The sequence below is a fragment of the Rattus norvegicus genome, chromosome 6 (assembly GCF_021556685.1).
Source record: "Rattus norvegicus strain SHRSP/BbbUtx chromosome 6, alternate assembly SHRSP_T2T, whole genome shotgun sequence".
Lineage (NCBI taxonomy): Eukaryota > Metazoa > Chordata > Mammalia > Rodentia > Muridae > Rattus > Rattus norvegicus.
Window position 1 is genome coordinate 48647144 of NC_141539.1, and position 24910 is coordinate 48672053.

Below are 24910 nucleotides of genomic sequence, written 5' to 3' on the forward strand. Positions count from 1 at the left end.
GAGGAGACAAGTTCAGGTTTACCTGGGAATAGGTAAGCTTACTGGACTCAGAAATTGAGGGACCCAGTAGAGAATTAGAGGGGTCCAATGAGTTGGTTCCCATGGGAAAGGCGCTTGACATCAAACCCAAAGACACAAGTTCAATTCCTGAGATACAAGACGGTTGGAGACAAGCAATACCTTTAAGTTGTGCTCTGACCTCCATTATGTACCATGGTATTTACACACTCAGGTGTGCCTGTGTGGGCACATGCACACACACAGACACACACAGAAAACATAATTAAATTGTTTTAAGGTTTGACACATGGTGAAAATATCAGAAATATGGGTTGGAGAAATGATGCAGTAGTTAGCATGCATCTTTCTTTCACAGTAGACAGATGTTTCACAACCACCTTGACCTGAAACAACTATATGGGACCCTCTGGTGTCTGCAGACCCCTCAGCTTATATGCAGATACTCACACATAGGCATGCTCAACACTCAGAATGTCTTAAAAAGTAATTTAAGAAAAGCGTTACACTTGTATATTTTTTTAAATCTCAGAAATAACATCAAATTCACTTTAACTGAAAGTATAAGGGAAGAAAAGCTAGATGTCACCCAGGCACCCAAGTAAGGAAAAGAAGATCATTCTTTTTGCAGTCATCAGTTTATAGGATCGTCTCACATGCCCACAATCTCCTGTCCTGGAATAATTTTATATTAAATGCCTGTGTCTCACACAAGAATTTTACAATAATCTGTTGAGTTACTTTACTCGCTTTTTCAACAAAATATGGATTGTGTGCATACAGTGCAAACCTACTCTCTGATCCTATCTCTGGGAATATAATACTGAAATTGCATTTTAGAGGAAGGGCAAACTAATTTACAAATGAATGGGTAAATGGGTGAATGGATTCCACATGGAGCTTTGAACTATATTCATTAAACTGTCATTCCATTTCTTCAGCACTGTCCCTTGCTACTGCTGAGTCACTGGCAAAAGCTGGTGACCAGTAACTCTGTGTTGAATGGCTCCCTTGAAAGCAACACTGCCCTAGTTTAAGGCTTGGCTCCAGGTCACATCTGCTGTGGCAGAGTTGACAAAGTGAGTTGGTTCATGAACTGCCTCCGGATGCATTCTCCCAGCTACATCTGGGCCTTGCTGCTGAAGTCAGTGGTGATTGCACAGCCCGAAGGAAAACACAACCTGGGTCGATCCTTTGTTCTCCGGCTCCTCTGTCTGCAGAGCCTTTCAATCTTTGCTTTATTGTTCTCCCTTACAATCTCTTCTTTTCAACCCCTCGGCTCCGTTTGCAGATGTGGTTCAATTTGCTGCTTTGGACTGCTGTGGACGACGGACAAGGACACCAGCTAGAAGTTTTCAAGGATGTAAGTGTGGAATGGGGATGGGCATTGATCTTAGGCAAAGAAAATATGGAGATTGTGTGATGGATGGTCACCAGGCAGCTTGTAACTGACCAGATAAACAGATTAGAAAACAGGTCAGATAGTATAGTCTGAGGATGAATAAATACAGCTAGATGAGAGATTTCCAAAGAGAGGGCCACAGATCTTAGTGGGTCCCAAGCTGAATTTAATGCACTAACAAGTCCAATAACAGAAAACAGAATATGTGTGCCGCTGACCTCCACTGTTCAGGCTGAGAATCATTATTGTTACAAGCTTTCGGTAGATGCCCTCCCATACTTTATATAACTGGTTTTCAGGGTACACCCTGCTTATGAGAAGTAGTCAAAATATCTCCAGATGGTTCCTCTAGACCAGGAGAATTCAGACCAGAAGTTTGGTGGAGCATCATGTAATGGACTACTGGAATGAAGAAACTTCAGTGCCTTGTAGCATCCTTAGGAAGCTTCCCAGGTGAGTCCAGGGCTCAGCCAGTGCTCTGCCTTTTCCTTCTTGAACTTTACAGAAGCAGCAGGGAAGAGTGAGAGCTTCAATCTTCACACACTTCAGAGATCTCTGAAAGTCAAGCAGAGTCTGCCCACACACCTGAATCAAGCAGGAAAGCTGGCATGGGAAAGCAGAAAGGAATAGGGCCAGATGGATGGGTCAGAACCACCCTTAATCTCTGAAGAGGGACTCATAGGGACTCCTGGTGGCATCAGAAAGCTACTGAGCCTTTCACTTTGAACTTGATTTAAGGTCTCCCACTCCTGTTTTTTTCCCAGTTCTTGAAAATTCTATAAACAGGCTAGAAGGCATTCTAACAAGCTCAACACTGAGAAGTCAAGAAGGAACCATAGTGACAGTAATGCAAACAGTCAGGAAGTAACCAGAGCATGTAAGCTGGGCCATGTGCATCAAGAGTTCAAGGACAGTGTAGCTACATACATAGTGAGATCCAGGCCAGCCTGCTGTACAAAGACTGTCATAAATCAAACAAATGGAAAACATTAAAAGAAAAAAAGAATCAGAAAGGGACAATGAGAAACTCGACACTCTATCACTTACCATAATAAATGCAGTCTGAAGCAAATGAAAACTAGTCTGAATTGTATCCATATTAAATTCAACAGCAACAGCACACAAGACATAAAAATGGTTGACTGTGAGAGGAAAAACAGTCCCTCAGAAAGGCTTTATGGAAGACGCCGAGTGTGGACTGTGTTAGGGCACAGAGTTTGCTCCTGCAAAAACAGGAGCAGACGTGGAAAACCCACTCAAACATGAAGGAGGGGTTCTAGACCAGAAGTTCTCAACTTTTGAGTCCTGACCCTTATTTGGGAGAGGGAGGTAACCTAAGACCATCTGCATATCATATATTTACTTTATGATTCACAACAGTAGTAAATTACAGTTATGAAGTAGCAATGACAATAATTTTGTGGTTCGGGGTCACTACAACATGAAGAACTGTGTTGAAGGGTCATAGCATTAGGAAGGTTGAGAATCATTGTTCTAAATGGTCTGAAAATCGACTGAGAGCCAAGGCTGAGAAATACCAAACTGGGTGTTGGCAGGGAAATGGGGGTGTGGAAGCAAGAGCTTAAAAGGGGTTGGAGAAGAGGATTACCTTAGAGAACTGCAGAGTAGACATTGTATATTGGAGTCTCTAAAGATGCAGGAAACCATGGCAATACAACGAGTATTCAATGGTAGGAAGAAAAGGGTATTTTTTTTCCCTGAAACAAAAAAAATTCATCTGTGTATAAGAAATCTCTCCCCTTTGTTAAGGAAGTGGATGTGACATGATCAAAGCTGAGATAAACGCTAACAAACTAGGCAATTTTAAAAATAAAGAAGGAATCCAGCTACCACCACATCTGCATGAGTAAAAATAATTTATCTTAAGGTGCCCCACTTCCACTCCAAAACCCTTTAACATAAAAGGACTGTGAAGGAACATAGAAAATGATGCTTAAGGAGAATGCGTGGACCAAAGGCTTCACATCTTTTATATATCAATTCATCTTTTAAATATCAAAACAAGGATAGATTCCAAGAGGTGACCTGGGACTTAGTAGCCTGTGATATGCACCGGCTACTTTAACCATAAAGATGTCACAGAGGCCTGTGAGGGCTCAGAGGTATAAAAAATGCCAAGTTAGGACTGGAGAGAAGGCACAGAGGCTGAGAGCATTTGCCGCTCTTCAGAGGACCCAAGTTCCACTCCTAACACCTGCATCTGGCAACTCACCGCCCCCATCACTCTCACATACTCTTGCGACCTATGACCTTTGACGGTACCTGCATATAAATTCCTGTGTGTGTGTGTGTGTGTGTGAGAGAGAGAGAGAGAGATGCATGAGCATACATACATATGCAAATAAATAAAAAAGTACGAAGGAGTCTACCTGGTCATTAAGAAATAGCAATCAAACAAAGAAAAGTAAGTCTGAGGTTTGACTCATTTGAGGTAAAGTTTTTGGATCAACCCTTTATCAATTGCTAATTATCATAAAATATCAGATAGAGACAGGAAAAATCAAGCAATATGCTCACAAGTGTGTTTAATAGCACAATCATCAATGACAAAGACTACACGGGGTGGGGTAGAGCAGAGGAAGGTAACTAGGGGCAGAGGACACATCTGCTCCACATTGCTCTTGGTAATGAACCAAGTACATACAGTCTCAAGAAGTAGCCTCTGCGTTAGTGTGACATCTAACAGTGAAGGGAAACATCTGAAGGAAAACCTTCTCACTAAAATGCAACAAAGCATGAAAATCACGAGCTGGGTGTGATGGCACGCCCCCATAATCCCAGCATACTGCAGAGGCTGAGGCTGGAAGATGTGAGTTTGAGACCAGCATGGGCGACATAGTGAAGACAGCCATGGCCACATAGTGAGACCCATCAAATAAACAAAACAGGGCCAGGAATGCAGCTGACTCGATGGAGTGCTTGTCTGGCATGCACCAAGCTCTGGGTTCATCCCCGGAACTGTATGGTGGTGCCTGTTTATGGAGGCAGGAAGGTCAGATCTCCATTACATAGCAAGCTTGAGGCCAGTCTACGAGATATGAAACGGTCACAAACAGATTCCTATGAAAACTGATGAGGTCTTTTAAATAATCTAGAAAACAGGACATGAAAAGGGAGGGCTGTTCTTATGCTTGTCCAGGGTGGAGTGTACTATGGGGCAATCTCACTCATTTAGATATTGCAGTTCGGAATGTGGGAGATGAAATGGAACTCCCTACCCCAGTGTATCATTAGTTATTCACAGATGCAGAAGGAAAGCCTGATCCCATCAATTAACAGGCTTGGTGCAGTGCAAAGCTTAGCCATTCTCCCCCATTTTCACCATGGACAGCAGCTTCCATTAGGCCCACTAATGGTGGTGAGGCAACCCTCATACAGAGGCCCTCATGCAGAGTTTTACCTTGAGAATCAGCCTATACATTTTTACCTGCCAACTCTTTGCAACAAATATTATTATAACAAATTATTATTCACTTGTATCTGCTATGATTTTTGTTTCTCTGATTGAATCCTGACTGGTATACAGTCTAAGTTCAAGCAAACCCACATTATCAATAAATATTTGCAGAATATCTGCAGACTCTTTGTAGAAAGGATCACACAAGCAAATGACCTTATGACGCATTAAAAAGACATTGAGGAGAAGGTACTAGTTACTAATTAAATGAATGGGCATCAAATGACAGCAAATGCAAACATCATAAAATTACTGGTAATACACTTAATGTCAAACAAAATTCAATGGAATTCATTCTATAAATTATAAAAAAAAATCTAAAGAAGATCTTTTTCCTGTTGTTCAATCATAAACTCCACACTGAAGCAATGTTTGCCTCTGAATAATCAGGAATTTTTTTATCATTCCTGTTAACTGCTTCTTAAACATTTAGTTACTAGTCTAACGTAGATATTTAGTTAGTAGTGTAACTAGTTGTTAGACTAACTCCCGATATACTGTACTCACTCAGGAAATGATTTGTCGAAGCATAGAAGCAGTTCTGAAAATTTGTCTATGAAATATGAGAAACCCAATGTTTTTGAAGTAGATGGTGCAGGGAAGAACATGTCAAAGCCTGCTGGGGTGGAGCGATAACAGTCCTCTCCTGTTCATATCTCACTGAAACCGTGATCAAGCAGATTTTAAAATGACCAGTAAGACTGTATGTAGCCTGTCTGGCACTCTAGCAGGATGCATGTCTAGGCTGATTCTAGCCCAAGGTGTGACCCTGAGGAAGACAGAGGAGAAAGAGGCAAAAGAACACTGCTGCTGTGCAACGAACTGCAATGGTGCATTTCCTCAGCTTGAGAATTTTCTCAGGGAGAAGTACGAAGTCATAGCCTCTGAGAGGAGAGAAATGGGTTGGGGAAGAGTCGTCCAGCCACGTGCTAGGCATCAAATGGTCGGATCTCAGGAGTCTGTGAACTCAAGTTTCTTGATTTTTGTTACTCAATATGCCAAGGACTCAGAAAAGGCAAGTGTCGTGCACACCTCACGACAGCCATAGCATGGCCATTATACCTGGACACTGTGGCCTTTTGTAGCCCTGGGGGCTTCAATCCCACTCTCATCAGTGTCCCCAATAGACCCAGCTTCTTTAGCACCCATACATGCTCACTGAGTTGTTGAGGAAACACGAAGGTTCTACTGTTCTATGACTTTATTGCCTCTGTCCTAGAAAAGAAACAGGCAGAGCCCTCTGGGCCCATGAAGCCTGTGTTTCCTTGGCCACAGGACTGAGGGGAATGGATCAGAAGATGTGGAATCCCACATTTGTTGCATTCTCTTCTCCCTGGATCTGCCATTGACTTCTCACTCTGAGTCTGTTAACCACAGTGTTCTTCACTCTGGGCAAAGTTATCAAAATGTGAAATGTGTCACCAAATCCACTGATGTCTATGCAAACAGACTCCATGATTCTACTTACCACCATTCCTACCCCCAAGCAACTCTAGATGTTTGAGAAGCAAGCCCCAGGGATAGGCTGAGTGGAGAACAGTGTGTGTGTGTGTGTGTGTGTGTGTGTGTGTGTGTGTGTGTGTGTATGTGTACTACGTGTATGTGAACATATGGGTAAGCATGTTTTATCAGAATGGGCATTCTGTAGAGATGGATCACATGGATTTTTAGGCATGAGCAGAGAGAAGTCATTTCCCATGAAGCTTCTCTGAAAGCATTAGTTGCCAAGTGTCTCCTAGAGTTAGAACAGGTGGTCCTCATCCATCTTCCTTGGCTGTTCAGCTGCATCTAGGATCCAAAGGACCTTCAGCTCTCTGTCAGACCGACTCATTCCCTGCTCCCAACTCCTTGCATATTCTGTAGTGGCCAGACACAGACAGCAACAGATCCAGACCCAGAGCCCATCCTCATGCCCACAGGATGTAGGTGCAGGGTAGGACCGGTCTCTATTTCTTCAGAATAATCAGTTTGACGGCATTTAAATTCAATGAACAAGCTGAGCTTGATGCTTTTAGAAGCCCCTTCTGGTATTCATCTTATAATTCTAAAATTCCATAACACTCTGAAATCTACACTGTAGTTGACTTAGAGGTAACATGGCTGAGGCTTAATCTAGACCACATTTCATTAAATTCGTAGTTTTATGGGTCTGCCATCCTATATCCTTGTAATGCTTCAAAAAAGCTGGAAACTAACACAGCAATGCTCAGTGTGCTGGGTGAATAAAATTTTAGAGATAATATTGATATCTTTAGGACATGTTCTCTTAGAAGAAAACAGAGGAGTAATGAGAGGGAAATTGAAGTGGGAAAAATCAATTTTTCTCTGGGCCACATTGGATGCCCATTGGTCAGGACCTTTCATGAGTAAATTAATTTAGTATGTGCATAGAAATCACTCCCCGGCTTGAGGTTTCTTTATGTACAATTATAATAATTCCATAGGTTCAAATTCCCTATTTTGCAAGTAAAACAATAAAATGGAACACATGTAAACTTTTAGAGAGGAATCTCTTGGAAAAAAAAGCAAGCCACCGAGTCAGTTCTGTGCCTTCCCCCCCATGTTTTGGACAGTAAAACAAGAATGTCTTCCAAACTCCCATCAGCTGGGGCCCTCAGTGGTTGAGGAGAGTAGGCCAGGAGACATGGCCCAGGGGAGATAGTGTTCCTGGCTGTTGGACGTTCCCCAGCTTGTCTGACTAGTGTTCTCTCTTCAGGCCCACTGGGAGGTCCTGCTGTAGAGATGTCCTGTGGTGCCTGAAGGTCAGGAACAAACCAAGATACTTGAGGTTATAGCAGCAGAGATCCCAACAGCTTTTGTGGCTCTGGATACTTCAGGAAATGGCGTACCATTTATTTCTTCCTCATGGCTACACTCAACCTATCTTCGGCTGCTGCAACAACACTTTAGATGACTTAGGGACGAGAGGACATTATTGCTCACCATTTTAGAGTCTGAGATTTGCAAACCAGGTATGGTAATGTTGCTGGTCACAGATGAGCAAAGGAAGGCCAGGTTTACCATAGAGTCTCTTTCAAAAAAGGCACTAATACTTATGAGGGTCCCGCCCTCATAACCTGTTTCCTTCCCACAGTTCCCACCTCCTCAAACCACCACACCATACTGAGTTTTCTACATACTTACTTAGGCTAGACCCAAATAATTTTCCTACAATGTTTGAGATGACCTCCAATTATTTTGAGCTATTGAAGTTTACTGTGAACTGTATTGAAGTTTACGGTGAACAAGTAGGGAACAAGGGAAGGAATTCAAAGGCAAGGTGGGATTTTGAGTGCTGGAGAGCCAGTGGGAAGATGAGACCTGGAATTCAGGAAGTGGATTGCTGATCTGACAGGCTAGCCTCCAAGGGGACTCTTGTTTCATCTTATACTCGGACAAAGAAGGAAGAGTGGAATCAAGACAGGACACGATGATCTGGTCTCCTTGGCCAGGGTTTGCCATACCAGCAGTACCATCTCTTCCCCTGTGTTTTTCCCCCCTTAGGTATCAGCAAAGTCATTGGAGTCATGTCCCTGGGAACATCTTTATTCCTGAAATCCTTCATGAAATTTTCCATGTGGACAGCTGTAGACATGACCATGTAGGGTCTCTCAGAATAGGTCCAGGAATCCACTAAAAGTACCAACTTACTGACACGTGACACTTGTACTCCTTTCAAGGCACTGACACAGGCCCCAGTGACACACAAACACATAGGAATGTAATGAATCTAGCAGAAATGAAGACATTCTAAAGAGATACTTATTGCTCCCAGTCTGACTCTCAAACTGTTGAAACAGTGGACCTCAAAGAAATGGGAATTTCCTCCGGGAATTGCATTCTGGGAGAAGGGAAGGGTACCAGCCACAGAGGGAACTTGTATCCATGAAAGAGATTTCACACAGTTCAACCAGCCTATTAGAACACTTAATAGGATGAGACCGAAGCCCAGACAATGAAAGGGTTAATGGTGGCAGGACTACACCTTGACCAGTATTGACTGTTCATGTCGTTGGCTCTCTACTTAAACTTTGATCTTCTTTCAGAATGGAAAACACAGAGCCGGAAGTTTTGCTGGACTTCTCTGCCTCTCTTTTCAGTGTGGCCATAGTGAATACTTTCTCTACTTTTCATTCTTAATTTTGTTCCTTTAATTAGATTATTGAGGATAGATCGCTGGACCTGACTTGGGGCACAAGTTGTGACCCCCATGTTTAATAACAGGAAGACAGTCAGAGCCCTGTTGCATGTCCTGTTACAGGGAGGTAATTGAACAAGACTTAACTCAGAGACTCAACAGTGCTGGGGATTCAAGTGCAAAGTGTAGGGAAGACAGTGGTTGGGTGCTGGCATAGTGCAGTGGGGAAAATGTTTTCTTTGCTTATGTTGTATTTGAGAAGAGATGTCTAAAAAGTAGGGAATCCTGGATATGAATGCAGAGTGATTCTAGGCAGAGTGATAGAAAGACTCCTAGCTCAGAGCCTCTGGGCAGATTGAAAATTCCAAGGAGCCCAAAATGGCCAGAGCACTGATCAGGGCATCATATTGAGTGATGATTCTTGATGAAAATCAGATGGTAATGCATGCAAAATAGTCATGTATTGACTAGTACGTATGGATCATTTATAATCATGTTAATAAAATGTATAGGGCTGGAGGCATAGCTCAGTGGCAGAGTGCTTATCTAACATGTAAAGCTGTGGGTTCAATACCCAGAACCACAAAATTAGATTAATCTAAGTAATGAAATAATGCTAGACAGTAAATTTAGAGATCATACCCAAATTGTTTCCAAGTCACTGTGCAATTGTTTGATTAAAAACACCGGAAGCTAAATAGAATGGTATTTTTGAGGCAAACAAGCGAGTATTGTAACTAGGGTTGTGGTTTTTATAGACTTGTTTTCTCGAAGAGTCAAATCCATCTATGCTCTGCTGTAGCAAGTAGAATTCCACAGTGATCTTTCAAAGTGCATACAGTGAGAGCTTCCTCAAGGAATATGCAGGGTCAATGCCTGGCACAGGGGCTTCATATAGTCACCAGAGTGACCAAGAAGCCTCTAGACAGTAAATTTAGAGATCATACCCAAATTGTTTCCAAGTCACTGTGCTATTGTTTGATTAAAAACACCAGAAGCTTAAAAACACAGTCAGCCATCCTTGATAATGTAAATTAAGGAACAAAATTAAATGAAAAGTAGAAAGAATATTCAGTATGGCCATGGTTGTGCGGAGTTGGCAGAGTTGAGGACATGTGACCAACAACATAGTTACTACAGAACTGTCACAGAAAAAAACATAGGATAAACATTCTTGAAGTTTTTGTACAAATCAAATAACTTGAAAGGTTTCTGTTCATAAAATGATCCCACTGATGGTATCACAAGGACTACAAGTGTCCCACAGCACCCAGCAAGAAGAAAATGACTGGAGTGTCTCATAGAACTTACAAGGGGAAACAACATTGTGGTTAGGATGAATTTTGCAAGCGTTAGGAAAGCTTAGCTTTGTTTGAAAGAAAGAAAGAATTATTTGTGGTGTAAGAGAAGGCAGACTGCCAGGGGAGAAAAGATCCCTCTTCTTAAACAAAAAGGTTTCAAAGTGAAACCTGAGAGGGGCTGGTGACAAAGTCCTCTTAGGCCAGCTGGAAAGTTGACTGTCCAGGGAGCAAGGATACTAGAAGGGACAGCTTCACTGGGATGGGAGGGGGGTCTCTAACCTCCAGGAGCGAAGCTGATTAGCAGGGGTGGGTTTGGCCTTGAGCAACCTCAGCCTGTGTCTCTAGGTCTCCCCATCTTTTGCTTTTCATTTGCGAAACAAGAGGTTGAAATAGTCATTAACCTGAAATAGGTACTGGGAAAATCTACGCCATTCTTTAGAAATAATGACTGTCAACTGTCTTCTTTGAAACTCGTGCTTTGAGTGGAAGGGTTTTGTACCAATGTGACATATGAAGAAGACAAATCAGGGTCTTGGTGACCCACTCATTGGTCACTATGTGGATGGAAGTCTTTCTGGAACATTCCTTTCAATATGATAACTCCAGATAGAGTTTCCACTGGCCGGCTTGCGCTCTCTCTCTCTCTCTCTCTCTCTCTCTCTCTCTCTCTCTCTCTCTCACACACACACACACACACACACACACACACACACACACACACACACACACACACACACTCACAGAGACCTCCAGTTCTTCTAGCTTGTATTTATTTCTATTTATTCCCCTCCTCTCAAAAACCACTGAACACCTCTTTTTTGATGTTCCGCTCTTCTCCTCTAAGGGGATAACAACCATGTTTAGTAAACTGACCTGTGCTGACATCATCTTGCCTTGGCTCTCCAGGCCTGGCTTGACCCTCCAGACTTACCCTGAGTTCTCCTCAGTGGCCTGGTTCACAATTGCCAGAAGCCTCCTCATTTGTAAGGCATATACCGTCTCCCTTGACATGGGACTTGGGATGGAGCCAAAAGGTAAGTAAGAACTGCTGGGCTCCTATGCACCTGTGTTCAAACAACTTCCAAAACCTTGCACTTTCTTAAATCAGTGAGCAACGTGAGGGCTCCATTTCAACTTTAACACTTGCTATTTTACACTAATTTTTTTCTTGATGATTTAAGAAAGTGAGTGATTGGGGGTCAAATTTGGGGTTCGGGGGGTTAGAAACAGCCTTGATGATTGTCTGCCATTGCCCCCTAGCAGCTTGAAACAATTTGACAGTTGCCTAACTTTAAAATGGGATTAGCTCGCATTCCTAGGAACAGATTGTCATGCATTTTGGTAAGTAAGTAGAGGTTAGAGACACACGTGATCGCATGGAATGAGGGTAGGAGGGAAGAAGCATGTGTAAAAAGAGGTTTAAACACCAGACGTGTAGTGCTTCTGCTGCACCTGGGGAGAGGGTCGGAATGCCGAGAAATGCCTCCTTAATTTGCAACAGCCTGTCTCTGCTTCCTCTCCCTCTGGCTTCCTCTCTCCTATTCCTTACTCTTCTTTGAAGGTGGTTACCTTAAAACGATAGCTATCTAGTTGAGTCAACCGGATTTTAATAGCAAGAAGATTTCATAAATTAAATATATTCCAAGACGGATGTTTGAATGTGCTCTTGGAGGCCTAGGCCATCTATATTTTCTGGTGCTTTAACATATTTTTAAATGGCCCATTACACTGGCAGCACAGCAGGTCTTGTAGTGGTCTTCCTCTGCCTTGTTGTACTCTGACATGTCACAAATACAAGAATCCACACTGAGGCCCCCAAGGCCCAAATGCAGAACATGAATTTCTGTTTAGCTCCAATACCTGTAATTGCAGCATCCACTCACAGGACAGTAGGGAAGGACGCTGGGCATTTGGCTTCCTACAGAGAGCTGGACTAGGATCCAGAGGTCTGAAATAATAGGTGTGTTGTGCTTGACTCCTCCCTGGTCCATGGAAACATGGATCTGTAGACATTAAGCAAATGCACACATCTAAATGTTCTATTCTGTAGAGGTATTTTTTAGCCTTCATTTTCATTATTCAGTTGAGGTTTTCCCCAACGTATGTAAGACCTGAAGATTGTACAGGCAACAGATTCATTCATGCCAGAAGCAAACAAGGAAGGGAAGCAGTTATGGATGGGGTTTGTTGGAAGGGGCAGCCTGGAAACACTGATCTGCTCCAACAGCCAGTGACAGGTAACGCATAGGACATGTAGTCAAAAAGACCAAAGGGAGTTAAAACCTCTACTCCCTACACAACAGGTCCTTTCTAATTTCTCAGCCATAGTTTACCCAAGATACTACATAAACAAGGTGTTGCTACAAGAATGACTTCAAATGACACACATCACGTGGCCAGCACATCATGCCTATTCAGTAATCATTGGTTTCTTTCTGCTAATGTTTTCCACTGTAGTTTTGTGTGTTAGTCTTTGAGATCAGGGCCTGAGGACAGGAGAGAAAGACTACAGGCAGACTCCTGGCTAGAGTAACCAATGGGGTTCAACTTCAACCTTCCCTTCACCCCGAGATGAGTATGTGAACTTCCTTGGCTTCAGTTTACCCAGGTAAAAAATGGGAACATGGTCTGCTTTCTCTGTGTATGCTATAAGGCAGGTGAAAGTGTCCACATACCTCGGTGACCAGCAGAGTCTCCTCCCCAATCATTTTCACTGCTACCCTTGGGCAAATCTGTGTGGCTATGTATTTTGGCTGCAAAGCATGCTGTGCCCTTAGGGGCTTCAGTGTGGATTCTTGCATTTGTGACACATCAGACTACAGCCATTTGTCAAGGCAAAGGAAGACCGCAGGAGGAACTGCTGAGCTGCAGGCCCATGCAATGGGCTATCATAAGTATATAAATTAAATGGCCCTTGTTACTGGAAGCTTATGCTGTTCCTCTTGGGATAAAAAGTTTTCTGAATACCTTTAGGGTTACCTCCTCCACAGAGTCCATAATAGAATCCCATCAAGACACGACTTTGCCCATCTTGGCAGGTAGGCAGGCAACATTTTCAGAGCTAATGGCTAGAGACCAGAGGTACCCATTCCACACATGTTCTATTTATTGTCGATGTGTACGTGTACTACGTAATACATTTACATCCAAAGCACTCTGAGAGACAACCTGTCTGCTCCCTCATTTTTATACCCATTGAAAGAGTAGCAATGATTCATCTGAAATGACAATATCGGGGTCCCCAAACCCCACCTGCACGGCTCTTTCCAGAACATTGCAGGAGGCATCACAGCGAATGAAAAGACTATAAACTGAGATTCAGAAGTCTGGAGGCAAATCTGATCTGTACCGATGAGTTCTGCCTCCTGATTGCTTAAGCCTTCAGAAGCTCACCCTCTTTATCAAGTGAATATAGGTATTAAGTTTTTGCCTATAGCATTGCTGTGAGGATTAAACAAGGTGCTGTGTGTGACAGCACCTGGCTCCAGGCAGGTGCTTACTGAATGTTAGTTAGTTTCTTCCCCGTCGCAATAGAACTTGCATATTTATTGGTGCTTGGAAACAGGAGAGAAACCGGAATGAACAAAGGCTTCTGAGGGTACAGCTGGCCCAGTGCCTGCACTAGGAGGTGTACACAGGTGAGTGCCTTTAGGCATCGACCTGGACCAGATACTGAGCACCAGAGCAAGAGAGCAATGGGATCTTTCTTTTCTGGGAACACAAATTAACCGGCCAGGATGCTGTGGGCAATAGAAAGGAGGTTGTGAAACCCACAGGTGGCCCAGAGCATTGCAATGACCAGAGTCAATGTCAAGGCTGTTTTCCTCTGGGCTATACTCAATGCCAGGTTTGCAGGGACCACAGCCAAGTCAAACAGGGCTGCACACAGTCAGCATTGCACTTGCTCCAGGCTCTCCCAGGGATGGCTTCACCAGGCTCTGTGGGTCAAATGTTCACCCCGTGTCACCAGGAGGCAGTGCACCTGTACGGCTGTTATATGCCTGCTGAGAAAGCAGTCCCTCTGCCTCACCGCCCTCCCACCAGCCCCTCCAAAAAAAGCCAACAAAAAGGCTTCCGTGTTTGCCTCTCTTTAAAGCACAGAACTCTCACTGAGTGCAACTTGTCAAGCCCTCCGCCAAGCCTAAACATTTGCCTTGGAACAGGGCCATCGGAACACAAGGAGTCGCCACTGTCCCGGGCTGACGTGTCTTAAAAGAGCTTCAACAGTGGAAAGGCCGTGAGCTCATCACTGTACCACGTAGATGGTCGAGTCTGAAGATTCAAATGAGAGGATGATTTGTTAGAACCAAGGAGAGGTCATTACACAGTGCCCTAGAATTTCAATAGTGTTTCCGACACAGCCTCTCTTTACTCTGTGCCGGCTACGTGCCTGGGCTCCACGACTACTATCTGTATTTGGTCTGTTCTGTCTGGACATGGACAGAGGCTTGCAACAGAGCTAGGTGGCTTGCCCACTGGGCAAATGTGTGATGGAGTCAGAGCTCAAATCAAAGTGAGATTTATTTGTTACAAAAGATCAGGTGGCTCTGACTATCACACACTAGGCACGAAAGCAGGCAACAGAGAAATGAAAACCTCCTGAGATAAGAGGCTTAACAGAAATGCAGCTATCCACTTAGGCAGGCTGTAGTCAAACAGCAGCCTCGAGAGGGCAGAAGGATTGTGAGTGTGTGTGTGTGTGTGTGTGTGTGTGTGTGTGTGTGTGTGTATGTATGTATGTGCCTGTGTATCTGTGTTCCTGTGTGTCTGTTTGTCTGTGTGTGTGTTTGTCTATGTGTCTGTATGTGTGCGTTTGTGTGTCTGTGTGTGTGTTTGTCTGTGTGTGTGTGTCTGTGTGTGTGTGAGTGTGTGTGTATGTATGTGTTTGTGTGTCTGTGTATGCATTTGTCTATGTGTCTGTGTTTGTGTGTGCGTTTATCTGTGTCTGTGTGTATGTATGTATGTATGTGCCTGTGTATCTGTGTTCCTGTGTGTCTGTTTGTCTATGTGTCTGTATGTGTGTGTTTGTCTGTGTGTCTGTATGTGTGTGTCTGTGTGTGTGTATGTATGTGTGTGTTTGTGTGTCTGTGTGTGTGTGAGTGTGTGTGCGTTTATCTGTGTGTATGTGTGTTTGTCTGTGTCTGCGTGTGTGTGTGTTACATTCATATCAAGGCTATGGGACAGCCTTGGGTTTTCCTCCTTAGGTACTGCCTACCTTATTTTTTTTTCCTTTTTTCTTTTTTCAGAGCTGGGGACCGAACCCAGGGCCTTGCGCTTGCTAGACAAGCACTCTACCACTGAGCTAAATCCCCAACCCCGCCTACCTTATTTTTATTTAGACATGTCAATGGCCAGAGATTCCCAGGTAGCCTGAGCTGACTGGTGAGTGGCCCCAAAGGCCTACCTGTATTTACTTCCTCACACAGGGATTAAGCAAGCACAAACCACTCCCACTCTACTCTGTTTTAAAGTGGCTTCTGGGAAATGAACTCAAATGTACCTCACTCATGCTTGCAAGCAGGGTACTTCAATGACTTTCTTAGTAACCCAACTCTTATTTGTCGTTTTAATATTCACCATTGCTAATTCTTCTACCTGCCAGAAATGTCTCCGATCCACCTGCGTCATGTAAAGTGCTGAGCACTTGGTTGTACAGGTGCTGCTTGCAATGCAGGTGTCTAAGGCCAGCCACTAAAGACTCACATCCTTAGGCCTGGAAACGTTACTTTTAGTAATGTTTAGATTCCTGGAGCAAGATGCCTGGATCATGCCATGGGGTACAGGCACAGATTTATAGATTCCCTCCCTTAGGAGCTTGCACACTCTTATTATTCCCCTTGTCCTTATTTCTCTTCGTGTTTTCATCATCTTAGGCTTTACCTAGTGTCTGGTCCATGGGCTAGGTGTGTGTAGTTCTCCTGTATGTTCTCTTGGAAAAAAAAATCCCCTCCTTTGATGAATGTAAGCATTGTGTGTGCTCATGGGAGATTGCATGATGTTTTACTGGATATATAGATGGCTTGATGTTTCCTTAGGCATTATCTTTTTTTTTTTTGTTAAAAGCATTCAAAATTCTTTTGGGGTATGCATCCAAAATGTTCTCTATAGTCATCCCATGGTGTGCCACATGCCAGCGCTTCTTGTCGGTCTCCTAGCATCAGAAACTCAACTGGAACTTAAATATTTGTTGAGCTCCACATGCCGCCATGCTTCGTGTCAATAGACAAACATTTGGGGGAAAGTTATTTTCATCCCTTCCCATTCTGGGTTAAGGGAGGGCGGGAAAGGATAGGGACAGAGAGGCAGGAAGAAGCCAGAAGACCTGAGATTGTCAGATAATCACTTATGGTTGGGAGGGGCAAAGGGTGACTGCAGCAGCAGCAGAGTGTTCTGGAAGGAGTAAGGAGCTCCTGCAGGGGAGGAATGGCTTTCTTTGACCCACATGTGGTGGTTCACAAGTCAGCCTACATAGAGTTAGAGATACAATCGCCCGAATTCTGAGACTTAATTGCCCAACTCAGTTGCCCTTCAGACCTTGATGAGAACAACTTAGACTTTCTGAGTGGTTATGCATCGTCGATTTGAGGAAAATTGACCCAGAAAAGGCTTCAAATAAAACAATCATGTTTTGTTCTCTAGCTCTATGGCTCTGGAAGTCCACGGATATTTAAATTTACTAACTTCTGTGTTCATAGCAGATGTCAGAGAAGCAAGACTCAATAGAATGACACTTTGCAGGACTTGGAATCGTGTATCTCACAAGTTAGGGCTGGGAAGGGGTGCCTGGATCCCTCAAACAGCCCACACCCACCTTCTTTGCCTAGACTAGACTTCAGACTATGATACTGGGTACTGTGTTCACCCCTTACAGGACCATGTCTTTGTTAGTTCCTCTCTGGAGACAGGATACTTTCCTCCATCCACTGACAGCATGGTTCTCCTCCCTACCTTCTGTTTTCTCCTTTCTTTATTCTGGAAGACTGTGCGCACACCATGTTAGAGGCATATTCTAACTCTTCATCTGTCCATATGATTTTTCCATATGAAGGTTTGAGTGAGAATAATGTTAAGAACTAATTTGTATTATGGAATCAAGGCATGCATGTCCACCTACTGTGCATGAGCCATGAATATATCTATTTAGCCGATGCCATAAATGCCACATAATATGTATCTCAATCATTTAACAAAAATGTTATTTTCACTGATCAACTCCTGAATCTAATTGGACACCTGAGATCCGCAGAAGAGAAGAGAAAAGAGCAATGCCTTTGACACTTAGATCCTTTAGTCCTCCATATTTACCCTTAGATTTCTCCAAAGCTAGGTCATAACTGATTGAATCTTCAATCTTCTGCTCACTATACTGAAACAGATAGATAAAACTCAGAACCTGCTTTCCTCTAGACTTCCCCCAAAGTTTGAAATATATGACTTTTCCTCATTAGGACCTCGTCTTTTTTTTTTTTATCTAGGAAAAGAACAGAATAAAAACTGTCAATTTTGACAGATCCAGCCATTGCTACACCGAGGGAGAAATCTGGCCTGGCTGTGGAAGGGGTAGACCCTGAACACAGACTCCCTGAATACCTTGACCAGTAACTGTTCCTCCATTAGAAAACTGAGGTGAGCAGCAAACCACTGAACTGAGAATAGGACCCCCGTTGAAGGAATCAGAGAAAGAACTGGAAGAGCTTGAAGGGGCTCAAGACCCCATATGTACAACAATGTCAAGCAACCAGAGCTTCCAGGGACTAAGCCACTACCTAAAGACTATACATGGACTGACCCTGGACTCTGACCTCATAGGTAGCAATGAATATCCTAGTAAGAACACCAGTGGAAGGGGAAGCCCTGGGTCCTGCTAAGACTGAACCCCCAGTGAACGTGATTGTTGGGGGGAGGGTGGCAATGGGGGGAGGGTGGGGAGGGGAACACCCATAAAGAAGGGGAGGGGGGAGGGGGATGTTTGCCCGGAAACCGAGAAAGGGAATAACACTCGAAATGTATATAAGAATGTATATAAGAAATACTCAAGTTAATAAAAAAAATATAGAAATAAAAAAAAATTTCTTCCTGGTAGCTGTAAGCTTAACTTGATACAAAGATGGATATATTTCTGAAAAAAAATCAGGAATAATTTTAGAAATTTTTCATTTTTGACTGATAAATTACAAACATGTATCTTCATTTGATTATAGAGTAATGCTACTATATAGTTATACCACAGGGATTATGTCTCAGATTAATTAGCATTGTACTGTGTCAAATACGTTTTGTGATATGAAATATTAAATTAGATTATGTTGTTGTTGTTAAAAAAATTGAAATGCCCCCCCCCCCCAAAAAAAAAAAGAAAGCTGAGGTGAGTCTCATCGCATGCCACTTCCGGTTAGGTGAGGATCACATGAGCTGGGATTGGCTGAGTGCTTAGAGGCTACTACAGTGCCCTTAAGTCAATTTTGTCGATGTGCGGCAATGCTAGGCCTCGCCGCACCCGTCGGGCAGCAGCACTGCACGGAGCCGGCCCTGTGCTTCGCACCAGCTACTGCGTCTTGGCATTGAATGAACACGAAAAGCTCCACCAAGCAAATGCACAGATGGTCAGTACATGGAGAACTATTCCTTCTTGTAGCTCGACATTTATTAATTCATCGCTAGTTTAATAAGCACCAGTATTGATTACATGTGCAGCATTATGCTGAGATTCAAGGCCATTAAGATTACTGGCATGAGGGGACGGAGGTAAAGCTTAGCAATTAAGAGCACTCGCTGTGAGTTGTTTCCAGCACCCACATGGTAGCCTTTCACTCTGCGTAACTCTAGTTCTAGGGGACATAGCATCCTCTTTGAGCTATTCTGGGCACCAGGCACACATGTGTTACACCTACACACATTCAAGCAAAACATTCGTGCACATAAAATAAAAAGAAATCTATTAAAAAAGATTGCAAGGAGGTAGTGAGAGGGTTCAGAGGAAAATGATATTTAAACAACCCTGATTCTCTCAGTTGGATCACCACAAACCACATGACAGAAGACTGTGTGCCTCAGGTTATCCTCTGACCTTCAGATATGTGGCAAGATGCATGCAAGTACATGGGTGTGTGTGCACACACATACACACACACACAGGCATGAACGTACATGCACGAACATAGAAGCACACACACAGGCACAAACACACAGGCACACACGTGATCAAACATAGACACACACAAACACAAGTAAATAAGTAGATTTTAATAGATATTTCTCCGAGAGGATAAATAGTCACTAAACACAGACTATTCTTGTCCCCATGAGTCATCAGGGAAACACACATCAAATCCAGGCTGAGAGACAATTAATTAAAAATAATCACAATAGCAAGCGTGGCTAGCCGTGCGAAGAAACCAGACCTCTTAGACATTGCCAATGGGATTGTACAATGGGTCAGCCCCTTTGGATGACAGTTTAACCATTCCTCAAATGCTCATCACTAAGTTATTATGAGTATATTAACCCACGTCTAAGTTCATAACTAAGGGAAACTACAACATGAACCCCTTCAAAATCCTGAAATTGGCAAATCCTTTAGGACATGAGCCACAGCTCAGTAATGGCTCTGTATGTTCGGTTTCTTGCAAACACAGCACAGCCTGGAGTCACCGGGGTCGAGGGAACGTTAATTGAACATCACCTCCATCTTGGTCTGTAGCCGTGTTTGTGTGAGAGTTTTGTGAGTGTGCCCGATGCCATCCATCCCTAGGTAGATGTGCTTGGACTGTATAAGAGAACACAAGCCAGAGGGCAAGCCAGTAAGCAGCATCCCTCCATGATTTCTGCTTCCAGCTCCTGCCTTGGATTCTGACTTGACATCCCTCAGTGATGGCCTGTAAGCTAGAAGACGAAATAAAACTTCCCCCACCGCCACCCCCACCCCCAGTTGCTTTTGGTCATGGTGTTTACCACAGCAACAGAAAGCAAACTAGAACAAATGATATATAAAATGTGACTAGACAGCGTGGATTTATAGTTCATTTGTATGTTCAAACTTAAATAGAAATGAAAATGAGCAAGCTCATACATGAAACATGAAATATCTTTCAGAAGTAATGATGAGTTAAGCCAAGAGAACACAAAGAGAACACACTGTACCATTGCATTGGCAGAGACACATGGATCTGCAGGCTGGAAGTGGGGTGAGTGAGTACTTCAGGGAGGAGGTATGTGGGCCCCAGGCCAGGGTTGGCCTCCTCCCCTGCTGGAAATACTCTAGCTCACGGTCTGGGTATCAGATACTTAGATGTGCTCAGTGTGTGAAATAACCTGACCTAATCCCCACGGACTCTGCACACTACTCTCAATCTATGTAATCTATGTGGCAATTCAAGGAGCATTTAAAGCTCCCTATATGTCGTATTGTATACCCTTGTTCCGAGCTATGGTGGAGAAGCAGCCAACTGCACAAGATTTCAAGTTTGGCGACACATTCTTTGTTGATTCAGCATAATATTTAAGAATTGCATGCAAAAGCCTTTGAAAGCTGCCCAGATTTCTGGATGGAGAAAGTGGACTGAACATTGTAACTGCTTCTCATTCCACGAGAACCCATTGAATTGGCAGAGGATACATAACTGTGCTTAAACACAAGGAAGGGAGCCAGCGATGAGCCAGATATTTTGAGATATCCTGGGAGATTGCAGATTGGATAGAATCAGATGGGCAGAGAGGAAAACAAAAGAATGAGCCATCAACCCCACCACTTGTGGTGAGCACGTCCCTATTCCAGGAGCCTTGGAGAACCTCAAGATTCTGGTTATCGAACCCACAGCCCAGAGAGACCCATGGTGCTAAAAGGAAGCGTGAAAATGGTATTTAGACTGTCAGAGCTAAGCCGACCTGCTCCTACATTTTTGAGAAGACAATCACATAAATCCCTAGGACATGCCCTTTTCAACCTCTATAAGACACACAGAGCTGTCTGAAATAGAGAAGGAAGTGTGCCAGGGGTGTAGCCTACGGGATGATGGAGCATAAGTCATGTAGGGTATTCAGGGATTTAGCTCCTGTTTCTCTAAGGGAGGGACTGAGAGAGGGAAAGAAATGATGGCTATTTTATTTACTTACTTATTTATTTATTTTTCAGGATTTGTGAGTCACTATCCAGGCCGACATTTCTCCAAAGACCAATTGAGAGCAGTTACTCATTGTTCACTGGAAACGTGCTAGAGGCTGTGGATCGGGTAGCTGGAATGCAGGCGTTTCCATATCTTTTCTAAGCGAATGGATGTAGAGAGCTGTGACCAGTTTTACCTATAGAAGAAGGTCTGTTTTGTCCTAACTCTACTGTGGCCATAGCCAACGTCCTCTTGTAATTTGCATTCAAGTTTCTCCATTAGTAAGGGTGGCTGTGTGTCCCCCTTCGGATGCCTTCCAACCTAGTGTGCTGCTTTTTAGACTCATCTGGCTAACCTGATTCACCTGTAATGGAATTGGCAAGTCACCTGGTCCGTGTAGCCTCTGACTCTTGATGCTTCTCTTATGAGAACAGCTTCAAAGTTCTTTTGGACATGGTATGTGAAGACACCCTGGGATCCTGCAAAGTCTTCCAGAACACAGACATGTCAGGTGGAGCTGGATGAAGGTCTCTGCATGCTCCCTCCGATGTCAGGATTCATCCACCTATTCATTCCATAGCTCCCTGGACTCATCCGTCTGTGTTTCCTCATTGCTTTGGCAAAAGTTCTCACACTTTCCCATACCTGTTAAGCCATACTCTTTGGGCCTCCAACAGGGTTTCTGACTCAATAGGAGCCTTGTATTTCTAACAAAGTCTCAGGCAAAGCTGGCATAGTTGTTTGGAGCATTCAAAGAGACTCTGCAGTCTTGGAACCCAGACTGAGAAGTACCCAGTGACTGTAGACCAGGGTCATAAGCCCTGTAGCTGAAAGGGCAGCAGGTATATGTGCTGGAGGCTAAGACGTGAGCTAGTGCCAAGTTAAACTTCAAAGCTAGTCTTACCTCTGCCAAAAACTTGAGCTGAGTCAGGGCTCAGACTGCCCATGGGAAAGAAGGTTTTCATCAGAGTCACTGGAACCAGAAACTTCCCAGTCACAAGAGCCTCCTCTAGAGGCAAACAAAATTGCCTGCATGTAACATAGCTGGGAAGCTCAAACCAGGTAGGAATCTCATATAGGAGAGAAGCCAGCTATTTGTAGTTCCGCATCCCCACGATCAGAAGGTAAATGAATGTGCTACCATGAAAGCTAGCTCAAATTCACAGACAAGCCCTCTGCCAGAGTATTTATGGAGTAGTTTCCCTTTGTGTCAGAACATAGTCCTCCAAGAAAAACAGTCATCACCTTTCACAGATAAGCTGTGCTAACTTTCAAGAACCAATCACAACCAGGGTTATTGCTGGTTGACATTTCACCCCTCATAGAAGGAGAGGTGGAGATGGCTGTTGGAGCCTTACCTGAGTTCTATATGAGCTTCCAGCCACTGCTACCCAGGCCTTTCTTATATAACTGTGTTAAATACACTTGGAGGGTTGGAAGAAGCAGAGAATAGAGGGAACATGGCTCTAACTATGTAAATGTGGGGAAGCCATCATGCATGCTGGGTGTGTACCTTCAGTGTCTCCCATGCCCCATGTTCCTGACTCACTCGATAATTTGTAAGTAAACCTGATAAACTCATTGGTTTCCCAGAGTGCAATGGGTTTTTGGTTTGTCATTGGAGACATATGAAATGGGGGTAGACACAGTTTATAGCTCCCTGGGTTTGTTTATACTGTTTTTATTATAGCACCAGCTTTGGGGAGGGTGGAGATTCTTGGGACAGACATAGTTTTTCACAGACGTTTCTGCTGCTGTGGTTTTCTTTGTACTTTTTCTTATTTGAAAACTGTCTTTAAAACTGGACTGTCCCCATTTCACTTTACCCAGTGAGATAAATGCAAATATCCCATACACGCAAGGTGTTTATGCTCAGTCCTGTTGAGCATTCACTGAAGAGTCACTGATGTTACAGAGTCTGGATTTCTCCTTCTCATCTAATTGATTATTTCCATGCCAGCCTCACAATCAACGGGCCTCTGCTTTGCTTCTCCATCTTGGTGCAAACAAAATGACTGGCAGATGTGAAAGTAAGCCTTCCCAGCCATCACCGAGCCTGCTCTTTATCAAGCTCATAAACCATCTCAGCCCACACTTATGGGAAAATTAACAATTAACTAGAGATTTTGATGTTGGAGGATATGTGTGCGCGCACACACACACACACACACACACACACCAGCTTTGCATGGACAATAAAAACAGTGACTACAGCAACAGAACAAAGCTACATCCTTTGGTTGCCTTCTTCCACCTGAGCATTCATTTGGTCTTTTCTGGTTCCTATTCAATCTTCCTTTCAAGCAAAAGCCTAAAATGTCAACAGGAAGGAGAATCAATCCACTCTCTCCCTAACCTTCCTGTTAGGCTTAGAGAAACTTCTCAGGAAAGATCTAGAAGGCAGTGCCCGGTCAGGGACAGGCATAGTAGCAAAAGAAGTGATTTCCATCCAGAGGCTCATAGGTTCCCTGTGTAGAAGTCCCTGCAAACACAGGCCCGCCTCTGTAGCTGGAGGTCTTTGAGGAAGCAACCGTAAGATTTGGCTTCAGGCCTATGAGCTCCCAAGTGGCCTGGGTCTGTGTCCCAGACCCCTTTAGCAATGCACTGATCCTCCCCTTTAGAGCCTCTGTAGATTGGGCCTGCACTTTCTCAGGTAAACACTCCCTTAAGACAAAAGGCCAGCTGGCTAGTGAGGGCTGCCAGGCAGCCTTGACACCACCGAGACTAATTTGGTCATGGGAGTGCTGTAGGGCAACGTTGACTGACTGGACCTGGAGCCAGCTCACAAAGTACACAGCCAGGCAGGAAGACACTGGTGTGGTTCCAAGTGCCTCTGAGTGTGGGGAGAGGTACTCCTGGAGAGAGCCAAGGCTTTCTGCTGGAATATTCTCAGCCTAAAGCCCCTCTACTCTTGCTGTGTGATGTCCCACTTCAATATGCCTTTCCCTGAGGAAAGTCATAGACAAAGTTCCCAGAGAAAGCAAATAGGCACAGAGAGACAGTCCAGAATCCTTTGGGAGAAAAGCAAAATGCAGTCTGGCACATTTGGTTAGACCAGAAAGTATCAGAGAATTGTACCAGGTAAGCACTAAGTCTCATTCCAATGACCTATTTAGCTAGATTTTCACGTCACATAATTCTTTATTTTTAAATCTAGGGCTGCAAACTTTATAATTGGTGAGACAGAGGTTAGAATTTTGTGAGCTGTGCACACATGTAGGGTTTCTGCAATGCTTCATCCCTGCCACAGGCACAGGCAGCCATGGAAAATACACAGACCAATGTCAGTGCCAGTGCTCCTACATGGCTTAGTTTACACAACTTGACTTCTGTTTGGACTATATTCTTCTCATTATAATTAGATAGCAAATGTCCCCTCGAATGTTCCAGTCCCTGAAGATATAGTGATGATCTCAAAGGCAGACTTAGAATTATGCATTTACATGTTATATTTTAAAGAAGAAAATGGAC

The 24910-nt window shown here is 43.7% G+C and overlaps 1 long non-coding RNA gene across 1 annotated transcript; it reads left to right on the plus strand.

The window, feature by feature from the left end:
- The first annotated feature begins 1088 nt into the window (after positions 1-1088).
- On the plus strand, positions 1089-23020 carry LOC120093243 (uncharacterized). Its single transcript, XR_015623460.1, has 4 exons — positions 1089-1381; positions 17813-17963; positions 20430-20521; positions 21469-23020. It is a non-coding gene; the product is annotated as an uncharacterized LOC120093243 (long non-coding RNA).
- Positions 23021-24910: the final 1890 nt, after the last annotated feature.